We start from the raw sequence: 12050 nt of genomic DNA on the forward strand, positions 1-12050 counted from the left end.
CCTGCTGGAGGGATCCACAACGCTTTGCTTGTGAATCCTTGAGAAGAGATTTGAGCCTCTCTGTGCAGGGGACGCATAGTGCCGGTGTGGTTAGGAGCTGCCGTACTGGTGACTGAGGCAAGAAGATAGTCGCCGCTTTTCTTCTTGCAGGCTGGTCGTGGGGTGTAATGTTGTTTTGGAAACGGTTTAGGTTGTGGTTTTCTACAAGTTGGCTATTAAAATAGGCCCACTATCTTGATGGGAGCCACTATGAGCCCTTAGCCTGAAGCAGGAAATGGGCAGACTCGTTTTTCTTTCATTCTTTCATCCCAGTGACCCCCAGCAAATGCCCAGTCAGTGTTGATTTGCTTCTGAAGGTGCTTTTTCTGAAGTCAGTGTGCCTTGCTTTTCTTTGTTGTACTTCCCCGTTTCTTCCTATTATAGAAGTCAAGTGCTGACTCTGTTCCTATAGCTCTGGGTGAAGGTGAACACTAGCAGGGCAGTAGACAGTTAAAAAAAAAAATCCATTAATTAAAATATTTACATTGGAAGCTGCAAAACATTTGCTCGTTGACTAAAACAAACTTCCCCATTGTTCTTATACCATTGCTGCAATTTCTCTGAAAATAGCCAGGAAGAGGTTGAGCTGTGAGGAATTTTACTGGGTTGGCAGGGGAGTAGGAGCACAGGGGTGCTCTGCTGGGCTCCTGGTCAGTGACTCTCTTCTTCCTCAAATCCTTTTGTCCTGTGGACAAAAGATCTCTTCTTCACACACACCCACAAAAGAAAAAAAAAATACCACAGTGTAATATGTTGGTATGGTGTTTCTGGTGATGCCAAAACCTAAATGATCCATGTCCTTATGAATAAAAGGTATTTCTCAATGAAGCAAATGGCAACTGAAAAGAGGAAATAAGAGGGAGTAAATTGTGTCAGTAAAAGATGAGGAAATGGTTTTCAGTGTATGACAGGTTTCTTTTTAGCGCTACAAGCCTGCACTGCTGTACACTTCAAAAAGAAGAGCACAGCACAGAGGGGTGCCCAGGCTGGGACCCAGTACCACTGCTCCCATCCCGCTGCTGGGGAACTGGAGGATGTCACCTTCCCCATCACCTGGCACTAGGCCCCTGCCATTCCTGAGGGGAATTGCTGCCTGAGGGAAACCAAGCCAGCATGCAAAGCAGGCACGTCAGATCCAGGCTTAAAAAGCAGTGTTTCCCTTGTATCCAGGTTTGTGCTTTAGGCACAGGAATGCTCTTTGTAGAGTCGTTGCAGGAAAAAAATAAGTAAATGTGAAAATAATTCATTTGAAATCCTTCCATTCCTGCCTTATCTCCTCCCAGACAACTAGATAGAGAAAAAAGTTTTCTTTTTTTTTTAAAGCCACCACCACCACCCTGTTCTCTCATAGAGCATCCAATTTCACTGGCGCATTTCTGGTCTTTTTCAGCTTGGCAGTGGACTAACAGGCTTCTAGTGCTGGTGGGCAGAGCGCTCAAAGTGCTAACAGAACATACAGAGGGGTTTGTCTGGTGGGTTTGGAGATTCTTGGTTCACACTTTTTTCTCTAGGCAGACTCTTAATGCTTTTCAAGGTGTCAAACTGGACATCTCCCTTCTGCTGTGTGGGTTTGCTAATTGGATGGATTGCAGGTCATGCCCCCTTAATTTAATGGTGTTGCAGAAGCCTGTTTGTTTGAGCCTGTTTCTTTGAGCCCCAGTCTGTCAGGATTTAGATCTTATTAACTCCGAAGTTGCAGTTTTGTTAGTTAGGTGCATGGCACTCTTTCCTTGTGACCCCAGGTACGTTGAATTGTATTATGCTTACCTAAAAAAATCCTTCTGTTCCTTGTCAGTTTGGTGTGCAAAGGTGGTAAGACGTTACTTGATCAGGGTTCGGCATCATTTAAACTTGTGCATGAGAGCTTTGTTTCATCCATGTCTTGCATGCTTTACCATATTTAAGAAGGACTGTGTGTTGACAGTTTCTTGGCCTGCAGATAAAAGATGCAACATATCCAGGTTTGATACACTGACAGAAAATTGTCTCCACGAAGTATAAGGCTGCTGTGATTATTTCTGGCCATTACCATTGGTCTCATTTTACAACTGTGCACATTATATAATTTGATGTTCATTTAATTTAATGAGAGGATGCTGCAGACTTATTTATGACTTGGTAGGGCAACCTGTACACTTTGGCCACCTCTTTTAACCTTTCTGAAGGAGGAAAAGCATGTTTCTTACAGAACATGTTACAACATCTTTAATACATTTATATCCAGGTTTCCCAGATTCCTGCAGACAGGAGGGCGACTTGCCTGGGGTGTGGATTATACTGGAATGGGAGCAGAAGTTTAGCTTTTTTCTTGAACTGCTTCTTAGCTTTCTATTGTAAGGTTATTGAGTGGTATTAATGGAGTTTTCCTTTTGTTGCAGATGGAATTTTGTGACTTGCTGGATTCTGAATAGGGCGAGGAGATGTGTCTGATAAGGTAAGAGAAGAGGGTAAGATAAACATGTTCTTACATAGAACAGTCTCCCTGGTCTCGTGTTCTGGTTGAAGACAACTGTTTCATTCCTTGGCAAAGCCCTGCAAATAATTGAGGTGTTTATTTATATATTTTTTCTGTCTCTGATCTCAGAGCAGGGATCATTTCAGTTCTGTACAGCTTCATTAGTCCTTTCTCCTGGTGAAGTGGTATACAAAGTCTAGACAACAGAAATACAACTCTTTCAGGCACGAGCTTAGCCAGCTGGTCATGCTTGCCTTAATATTGTAAAGTTTCTTAAAACTTACATGTGAGGTAGAAGCATTTTTGTTTGGGTTCAGGATTCCCCCCCCCCCCCCCCCCCAAGACTTCTGAAAAGTAAAAAGATCTTTGAGCTGTTTTAGCTTCTATGCTTTAAAACTTGTTTTTCCTGTTGCAATATTTTCAAAATTGGACTGTTTTGAATAGGATAGAATGTATATCAGCAGAAAACCTTTAGGTTTGAGTTTGAAACAAGTATTTGCTGTCACTGATATACTGAAGGAAGTAAGTTTGCAGAATTTTAATAACAGCATTTGAAAAAGACTGTGTTCAGATAGGTGCTTTTTCTCTTTCAGTTTCTGGTCCAGACTTTTCTACTGTCAGAGAAGAGTAGATGTCTTTAAAACTAAAAGCAGTGGAATAACTATATTCAGACACCAAACAGCTGAATACAGTAGTAGCATGATGCAGGAATTATCAGTCTTTCAACCTGCAGTCCAGCCTATCACTATGCACCTCATTCATTTATGCATTTCATTTCGTCTCCTGTTTGAGCTCTGTGTAACTTAGGGGCCTCAAAATCCCTTTTGTTCTTCGAGGCTGTTGGTTGGAAAGTGTAGTGAAAACAGCTAAAAATCTTATGTCATCGTGCAAGGATCAGGATTAAAAGACTTTTTCCTTCAATTGAGAGATTTAGCTGTTGCAGACAGTCCTTTTTTTTTTTTTTTTTTTTTTTTCCATTTTAGTTTTGTTTGCTTAGTGGAGTTACTGTTTTGGAGGGTGGCTACCCGAGCAAGAACCGAAAACTTTCGGTGGCTCTCAGCCCAGCGTAGAGTATGCAGGAATCAAAGGCTCGCTTGCTTCTTAGCCTTCTGCAAATATTGGGCATTTTCCCCTTTGTCCATTCGAACCACACCCTTTCATCCCACCACTGAATTACATTATAAATATTTTATTTAATGGCTTATGAGGCCACCTTTGAGTAGACGGTATGTATATAGCTGGTAAAATACAGCTCTTCAGGTGAGAGGTCTGGCAATCTGCAGCGCTATTATGTAAAGCACCTCAGCGCATACCTCGCTTGTTATGTAAACCATCTTCACTCACTCGCACGTGTTGGAACCGGCCTACTTCTGTTCCAAGAGCGGTGAATTACGAATTACGGCTGTGTTCAGGACTTCTTAGAGCGTGTTCAGCCCGACTGTGCGGGCGGCCTGGCTGCCGTCCCCTCATGTGCCCGCCACTGGCATTGCTGTGGTGGTGGCCGCCATAGGGGAGCCACCGCCTGCGGAGAGCCGATGTGTGGAGTCGAGTGTGGCCTGTATGGGTTAAATGCTCGTGTTCAGGTTGGTTTGGTTTAGCAGATTTTGTCGATTTTGGGGAAGAATTTTATTCATCTGGCAGTGGCGGGCACTGCTTTGGCATGCAGGTGGGACTGCTCCTCAGCACTCACTCAGCTGCTCGTGTTTTCCTAGGCTCCTCATAATTATTTCGTTTGTCTAACTCAGTCATTTGATTTTTGTTTAAAGTATCATTCTTCACTGCAAAGTGGATATTCCTGAATGTACGTGCTTTAACCTGAGCAGCAGTTTGTTTTAATGCCTCTCCTAGGGCGAGCTTGCTCTCTCCTTACCTCATAGAACAGCTACCGAGGGAGCTTTGCGTCTCGAGCATGTTCTGCTGCTTCGGGCCTTGACACCTTTTCTTGCCATGGTTTTATTGCCAGCCCCAGGCAGGTACAAATCGTGAGTCAGGTCCCTAGAAATCACAGGACTGGCTTCAAAATGAGATTCTGGGAGAGAGAAGTTAACACTTCCCACTGGCTCTCGTCTTTCACCTCTAGAAGAGAAGATTCTGTCCTGGCAGTGTGTGATGCTGTTTCAGGGTTGAAATTAATCCTGAGCTACAAATATGCCTGTCTCATTCTCATCTTTTGGCGTTCAGAGGGACTTCATTTTTTTGTTCCTTCCCTGGCAGCCTGGGGCAGAGAAGTGTCACTGTCCCACTCCCTGTCCTGCCTCGCAGGAAGAAGCGGCTCTCCTGTTCATACTCCTGCTTAAGGCCATAATTGTCAGGCACCCCTAGTTCTTAGAGCCATCCCTTATTACTGTTAATTTTTTAAAGTACTGTGTTCCCTCTCCCCATTTGCTTCTGTGCTTTCATCTTTCCAGACAGGCATCTGGATCCTGCTCCAAACTTGCCCTCAGGTCCTGTCTGTGCCTCGTGCCCAAGCTTTCTCCTGATTACTTGTAGTTTTCATGGATATTTCCTGACCCATTCCCTGCTGCTGCTGCTGCTTCTGGAGTGGAACTTAGGAAGTATTCATGAGAGCATCATGAGATGTGGTGAGCTTTTGCTGATGTTGATGGGTGCCAGAGCTCCCACCCAGCATTTTCTTTTCTTTCCCCCATATTTCCCTGTGCCTTTATCTCGCTTTCTTCCAAAAAGCTGGGGACCCTTGTGAATGAGAAGTTGAGCTTCACACGGGGTCTGCCTGGTAATTTGGATCAGAATCATAAATTCATTCTATCAGAGCTGATCTAGTTTCAGAGGTGCATTTGTGAGATGAAAATGACTCTGATCGCTGTGATGGCGTTGTGTCATATTGGAAAGGAAATGACAAGGAAGTAACAGTTACCAGGCCTATTTTCACCCTCTGTTAAACTGCATCGACCTGATGGATTGCTGCGCCAAGGCCGCTTGTCTTAACAGTTCCAAATTAGATTACCAATTAATATTGATTATCTGAAAAGCAGTGTGTTGATGTATATTCTGTTATTAATGGCTGGGGCATGCTATGTTCATGCATTTTATAATAGCAATCTGTTTTGCAAACATTTCTGGTTGTTCTTTTTAAATGAGTCTTGGCAGTGAAAACACCAGTTTAATTCAGAGTATCTCACTGAAGTATTTGTGTTCTTTTCTCGTTTTGGGTGTTTTGGTGTTGTTTTTTAGTGGGAGTAACACTTGATTTTGATGAGACCAGATTCAGGCAAAGTCAAAGAATGATTTTTGTCTAAACTGGTGCACTGTGGTTTCTTGCGTTAATTCACATACGTGCAAAATGGTGGCATTGCTGCTAGATTACTTTTGCTAATGTCCTCTGACATTGCGTATGAATTATTTTTGTCTCCCCAGAAGCCATCTTAGAAAAATGTTCAAAATAAGAAAGCTTATTTGAATAAAAGAGTAACAGGTATTTTGAGTTCCCTTTCTTGCGTTATTTAGTTGTTTTGTCACAGTATGTGGAAAGTACCTGGAAAGTACAGGGAGGAAAATGGGGAATCTCTCATGCATAAGGAAAACCTCTAGATAACAAAGTTGGGGGGAGGGAGGGTGGAATATCTACATAAATGTAGACATCAAGGTAAATGCTTTTTCCTTTTCTTTTTCTTCCAGAAAATTTGAATATTTGCTCAATCTGATGTTGCAAGTTGTAAATGCTTAACACTTCTGAAAGAATAAATTACTTCAGTGCCTGACTGTGTAGATAACTGTCAGCTTCAAAGGATGAAGTGAGTTAGAAGGAATGTCTGGAGATCTCGGCATAGGCTAATATTAGGCAGAATACTGAAAGTGGGGGGGAATACATTCAGCTAACATAACAGAGGCCTAGATGTACATTTATGTATAAATTAAGAGGAGCCATGTTATGAAAAGCAAATTTCTATGGTTCTGCTTTTAAAGTGGAATACTCAGTTCCCCCTTCCCAGCTCTGTCGCACTAGGTTTCCCAAGCTTGTTGTTATAAGAATTGTGCTTCTTTGATAAACAGCGAGATGGAAAATTGACCTATCTTATACTTCTCAAGTTATCTTTATGATAAAGGTCACCTTCTGCTGTTAGAGTAGTGCTGTGAGCTGCTTGGTTCTGTAAGAGGCAGGTAACTTTTTCTGCAGTCTTGACCAAGCAATTAAGAGAAACTGAAATTAGCGCTGTAAAACGCACAGTCAAGCTATGGGGCTAAAATTGAAAGAGCCATTTCAGTTTTTGCTTGAAAAGTGAACTGATCTGCAGTTCCCCTCTGAGCTTGTAAACACAAAGAAGGAGCATTGTTGGCCTCGCAGCTCCTGGGGTGCATATTTCTTGTTTCTCAACCCCTCTGTACCATCTCTGCCACTTGTCCGGCTGCTCAGTGAGCCAAGTTGGGGTACGGGACCTGGACCAACTATGAGCTCCTCCTCCTCCTCAGGGTTTTTTTCTGGTCTGTGTCCCTGGGCTCAAACAGGCACAAGGGGAGTATTGGGGGGGGCACAGCAGCATCGCCCCTGCTGCTGCTGATCTCTGGGCACCTCTGCAGCTCTGACAGCTCAACCAGAGCTTGGAGATGTGGCGTGCAGGGCAGGGGACGCTCGGCGTGGGGAGCCTGCTGCGTGCCCGCTCCGCTGGGCAGGGCGGCCGCTGGTGCCAGTGCGTGAAAATAGCGCTGGAAGCCAGGAACTCGTAACTGCAGCTCTGCTAATGACTAGCCTGTGGTTTTGGGCAACTCCCTCAGCCCTCTTTGAGTCAGCTCCCCTGTCAGTAAAAAGGGGATAATACTCCTTTATAACTTACTGCTGAAATGATTAATTGCTGCGCACAGTGCTTCAGGTACCCAGGTCCTGCCATGTATTGTTACCATTGCTGTGGCGAGGCCTATCTCAAACTTTGTTCAGAAACCCCAGCTCCAAAAACACAAAAGTTTTGGGGGGCTGTTTTGTTGTTGTTGTCGTTGTTCCTCTTAACTATTGAAACAGATCAGATTGACTCTCAGTACTGAAGTGCTAACCACCAATACCGGCCATCTGGATCGTGCCCTCCTCCCCTTCTCCTTCCTCCCCACACCTCCTCTCTTGCCTTTCCACTCTTCGCATCAGCCGTTTCCTAGCTGAATTAAGGACAAATTGCCAGGAGATCTAAAAGGGAAGTTTTAGTTGAGGCTGAAGGTGAAATCCTAGCAGAGAATGTAAGGCTGTGCTGCTGAGGCAGAGAGGTAGGGAAACGTTCTGTTTTTTTTTCTTTTCCAGCCCATTCTGGGTGGCAGCCATGCAATTTCCAAGCTCTGGCTTCTGTTGCCAAGCCGAGATATGCCAGTAACTCACTGGTTCAACAAAAAAAAAGAAAGAAAATTCTAAAAATGTTGGGGGGAGCCTGGCGAGTGCAAAGTTGCAGAATTCATATTTGAGATTTAAAAAAAAAAAAAAACTCTAGAAATTAAAGAAAAAAATAGTCAAGGTCCTGGGGCTGAGCTGGTGGCTGTGCTCTGAGAACACCAGAAGCTCGCTTGCACTTAGCTTCCCTCAGAGATGCGCTTTTCTGGCTCGTGATTGACCCTTATCTGTGTGTGGTAATGTCCTGTTCCCCCTGGAGGAGATGGATGCTGTGAGGAGCTGAGGCCTTGCCCCATGCCACGCGTCTGAAGGTGGGAAGGGAAGGACAGGCGGCCGTCACTGGTCCTTGCTGGGTGGCAACCTGCTGGCAGCTCAGGAGGCCAAGCCTGCTGCAACTCCTGTCCTCTGCTGGGCTGCTGTCTTCGTTCTTGGCCAGCATGCCCTGAAATGAAATAAGCTGCTCGTGATGTGCTGGCATCATAAACGCCAAGGAATGGGCTGTAGCTTTAGGAAACCTATATTCTGTGGAATACTTTGATAGATGTCTGTCCCCAGAATAAGCCTCTGTTGTCTGCTCATCCTCTCTTAGTGCAGATCATGAACTCTTGCTTGGTAATTTCTGCAGAAAGCCCCCAACTTCTGTTGTTACTTTGCAGAGGTGTCCACTCTCAACTATAAATGACAGAATGTGACATGTTGAAGTTGTAAATTGTGTTCATTTCTCTCTGGAAGGATTTTAGGCAATTCTCTTTTCTGTGCTGTATACATTTTTGCGTACTTTGATTGTAGTAGTAGAGCGTTGGGCCAAGCATTCAGCAATATGTCGAGCTCTTTTGTGTCTGTATCTGTAGGGGGGATGCAGTGCAGGGCCTTGTCCAGGTGTCCTTGTTTAATGCAAGTTGCTATGAACCGAAGAATGGGGAGAGGAAAATCTGAATATTACAAGCTTCGGTGCTCAGATCTGCCACGAGCGATTCTTTGGGAAGCTTGCTTTGTGTCCTTCATCCAGCCACACAAAAATTGGCACCTCCAGCACTGATTGACACTAGCTGGACTGATCCACAGCTCTGCTGCTCTGTCCTGGAGCGCTGGGAAAAGCCTTAAATACTCTGAATGGAGGCCATGGAGCACTCTGAAGACCCGTAATGATGAACTATGATTTTAATATTGTAGTGGTGCATAGGGAGCAGCCTGTGCTTCTGAAGATGTCCTCCGAGAGCGGTTCTGGTAGGAGTTGCTGCGGAGGTCTGCATTTCTGAATGTACGGCGTTGCTGCATGGGGAAGATGTAAATGGCAGAGCAGTGGGGCAGAGTTTTAGTCGGCTGGATAAGAAGAAGTGTTTCTTGTGGATGCTGCATTTCACCAGCTTGCTGCCGATGAGTTTCTGGGCGCACCGCACACTGTATCAGTTAGCTATAATTAAGTACCGTCAGGCAGAGGAGATTAATTCTGAACTCTTCAAAATGTTTTCCTCTGCCCAGCAGCATCTTTTTGGGGCCTACTTTTGACTAATGTATTCCTTATCTTCTGAGTAAATTTTTGTAGAGACATCTAGCCAGTTTGTCAGTAAGTCACTGATAACCATTATCCTCTTTGATAAGCAAAATACGCTGACTCTGTAACTCTCAATATAAGATGTATTTTCTGAGTCTTTAGCTGTTCTAGTGGAACCTTCTTCTCTCCAGTGAACAGACCAGAAATACATGTTGCTCTTGCTGTTATTTTTCTTAGATAATGCTCTCCCTCCCACCCAGCCTTATACAAAATAATGCTCTTATCCATCCAGCGGCTGGGTTTCCTTGCTTAGCTGCAGGGTCGTGCAGGAAGTTCAGTGTCTAGATTGTGTCTGCTGTGACCCCCAGGCTTTTTAAACAGGATCGTTGCTTTCCAGGATGCAATCCTCGTGATTCTTTTTGATTCCCATAAGTTTGTAACTTTTGTGGCATTGCTGTATTCAAAGCTAGTTGTCGTTCATGTAAATTATATCTATCAAACAAACAAAAAGCCTTTACCAGAAAGTAACCTGACTCACTTTCTGCTTACGGTTGGTTGTTCCAGGTTTTGTGTTCTGTGCCAGTGACAACTGCAGTCATACCTTCTTTCAGGTGCTTGGTGGGGGCAATGGATAGCATCGCTTCAGGCCCCCAAAATGCCAAAGGAAAAATGTGAGAGGAAGTGGGGTACATGTTGTCATTAGAGATAATACTTAAAGGATTTTGAATCTCGAAATTGAACTACTTGTACTTTGCAGTTTGGGTTTGTGTGAACATAATTGCAACTTTGAGTTCTTTCTTTTAAATATCGCATGTATGTGGGGGTGTAGTTGTTTTGTTTTTGCTAAGTAGCATTTTTCTGGAGAATTGTATTCATACCACTTGTGTTTTTTTGAAGGTAAAATTTAATGTTGATACTTTTTTTGGTCTAGTTCTTAGGAGATTGAGTACCAGACAGTTGCGCATTACCACCAACTAATAGTCAAAAGGTACAGTCTTGCAAAGACTTGACTAAAACTAAATGAATAGCTCTCAATTTCCTGTGGGTTTTTCTTTTTTTGTATGTCTGTGTGCTGCTTACCAATAAGGAATAGAGCAACTTTCTGCTTCTGAGATAATGTTATTTCCAATTTTTATACTGTTGAAGTAATTTTTGTTAAATGGGAAGAAAAAAAGTTAATAACCTTGAAAAGGAATTTCTCTGCAAATGTGCAATCAGGGTTGGGATCTTTTTTGCTCTTCTGTTTCGTCAAGAGGAAAAAAACTGTGGTGCTTTAGTACTTCATTAGCCTTTTGCTTTCAAATGCAGAGCCTTAGCAGTGCATTGCTTTCATGATTCATTTTAGCATTTGCCCGTGAGAATAGTATTTGAACACCTCTTAGAGATGAAAAATGTCAAGACCTTTGTTTCCACGACGGTGTTGTACACAGCTTTGTTTTATTCAACTCACTGCCCATTTCTGAAGTGAGTTAAGGAATCTGCTTGGGGTGGCCCAGGAAGTCTGTGGGAGCTGGAGGGACGGTACCCTCCCACCAAAACCATTTTCTGGTAGCCAGGGAATGCTCTCCTTTGTGTCTGTCTTCTGTAGGCTTAGGTGGATTTTTACCCTTGTTAAATAGTAGTGGTCTCACTTTGATCCTGTGCATTTCATAAACCTGAGTATTACTCCGATTGCATGCCTTTTTCTTATAAAAGGAAAAGTGTATGCTTGCTGGCCCTTATCCTAGTCTGTGCTATTTAAGACAGGCAAACGAGTAGACTTGTTGGTGTCCCACTTAAACTTCCTCTAAATTTCCTGAATAGACAAGTTGAAAGAACAAATTATCCCCTGTTCTTTTTCTCTTGGCTTTCTTCTGCTGGCTTGCAGCTTAAAATATTGTCTCTTCTAGTAGGCTTAAGCAGGAGTGATGAAGTCTTCTCTAGATGTGTCCTCTTAAGTTGAACTAGCTATACCATTAATCCCGCTAACAAAACGCAATTGAAGTAGAACTTTTTGACACGATGCTATTGGGATATCCAGCAAGCTTTGAATGAAAAATGTGAAAAATGTGCTTGGAATGTACTTGTGCAGCTTCCTGTGTAACTTTTGCCTTTGATAGGCTTTTGGAAGGACCATGCTGCCTAGAAAACTTTGTTTGTACCAAGAGAGGCTCTTAGGGAGCCCTTGAGAGGTTGCTGCATTCTCTCTCTTGCCATGGATAAATGCACACTCTGTGGGTCACTTGCTCAGAAAGACCAGCTGTTCCTGAGCTTTGGGTTGAGGGTTGGAGCCAAATGTGAGTGTGTTCTTGTTTCTTGAATTTCTGGATATGGTGTGAGGGAGTGAAAAGGACGGCGTGGTGTGCTCTGAATGCCCCAAAGAAGAGTGGAGTCTTGAGCCCGTACAGCTTTGTGGCTCAGCTTTGCTGAGAGAACAAAGGAGGTGAAAATTTTTTAATTTAGCCTTAAAAGATACATAAGGGTCATCTGTCAGTTGATCTGAAGTTCAACCAGCAGCTTCTGGTGAGACCTGTTACTGTGTGAGGTTTGAGTAAAAGTAGTAATGGTCACCATTCAGCAAAACCACATCTGGCAGCGGTTAATGACAAGGTATCTCCTGGCATTATAAAAGCGCTGTGTTAAAACAAGGAAGAGGATCGTGTGCCCAGATGTCAGGGTGATGGATCCTAGTCTGAAAGTCCAAGCAGGTAATGTTCTTTAAGCCCTGGTGAGTCATGGACAGTCAGGGGCTCCTG

The 12050-nt window shown here is 43.6% G+C and overlaps 1 protein-coding gene across 4 annotated transcripts in view; it reads left to right on the forward strand.

Moving 5' to 3' along the window:
• Positions 1 to 12050, forward strand: part of TRERF1 (transcriptional regulating factor 1) — a 101132-nt gene that overhangs the window by 26286 nt on the left and 62796 nt on the right. For all 4 annotated transcript variants that reach the window (XM_032185257.1, XM_032185260.1, XM_032185258.1 and 1 more), the window contains exon 2: positions 2418 to 2473. The gene's annotated coding sequence lies outside the window, so the exon portion shown is untranslated. The remainder of the gene's footprint in view (positions 1 to 2417; positions 2474 to 12050) is intronic.

Source organism: Aythya fuligula, chromosome 3 (genome assembly GCF_009819795.1).
Source record: "Aythya fuligula isolate bAytFul2 chromosome 3, bAytFul2.pri, whole genome shotgun sequence".
NCBI lineage: Eukaryota > Metazoa > Chordata > Aves > Anseriformes > Anatidae > Aythya > Aythya fuligula.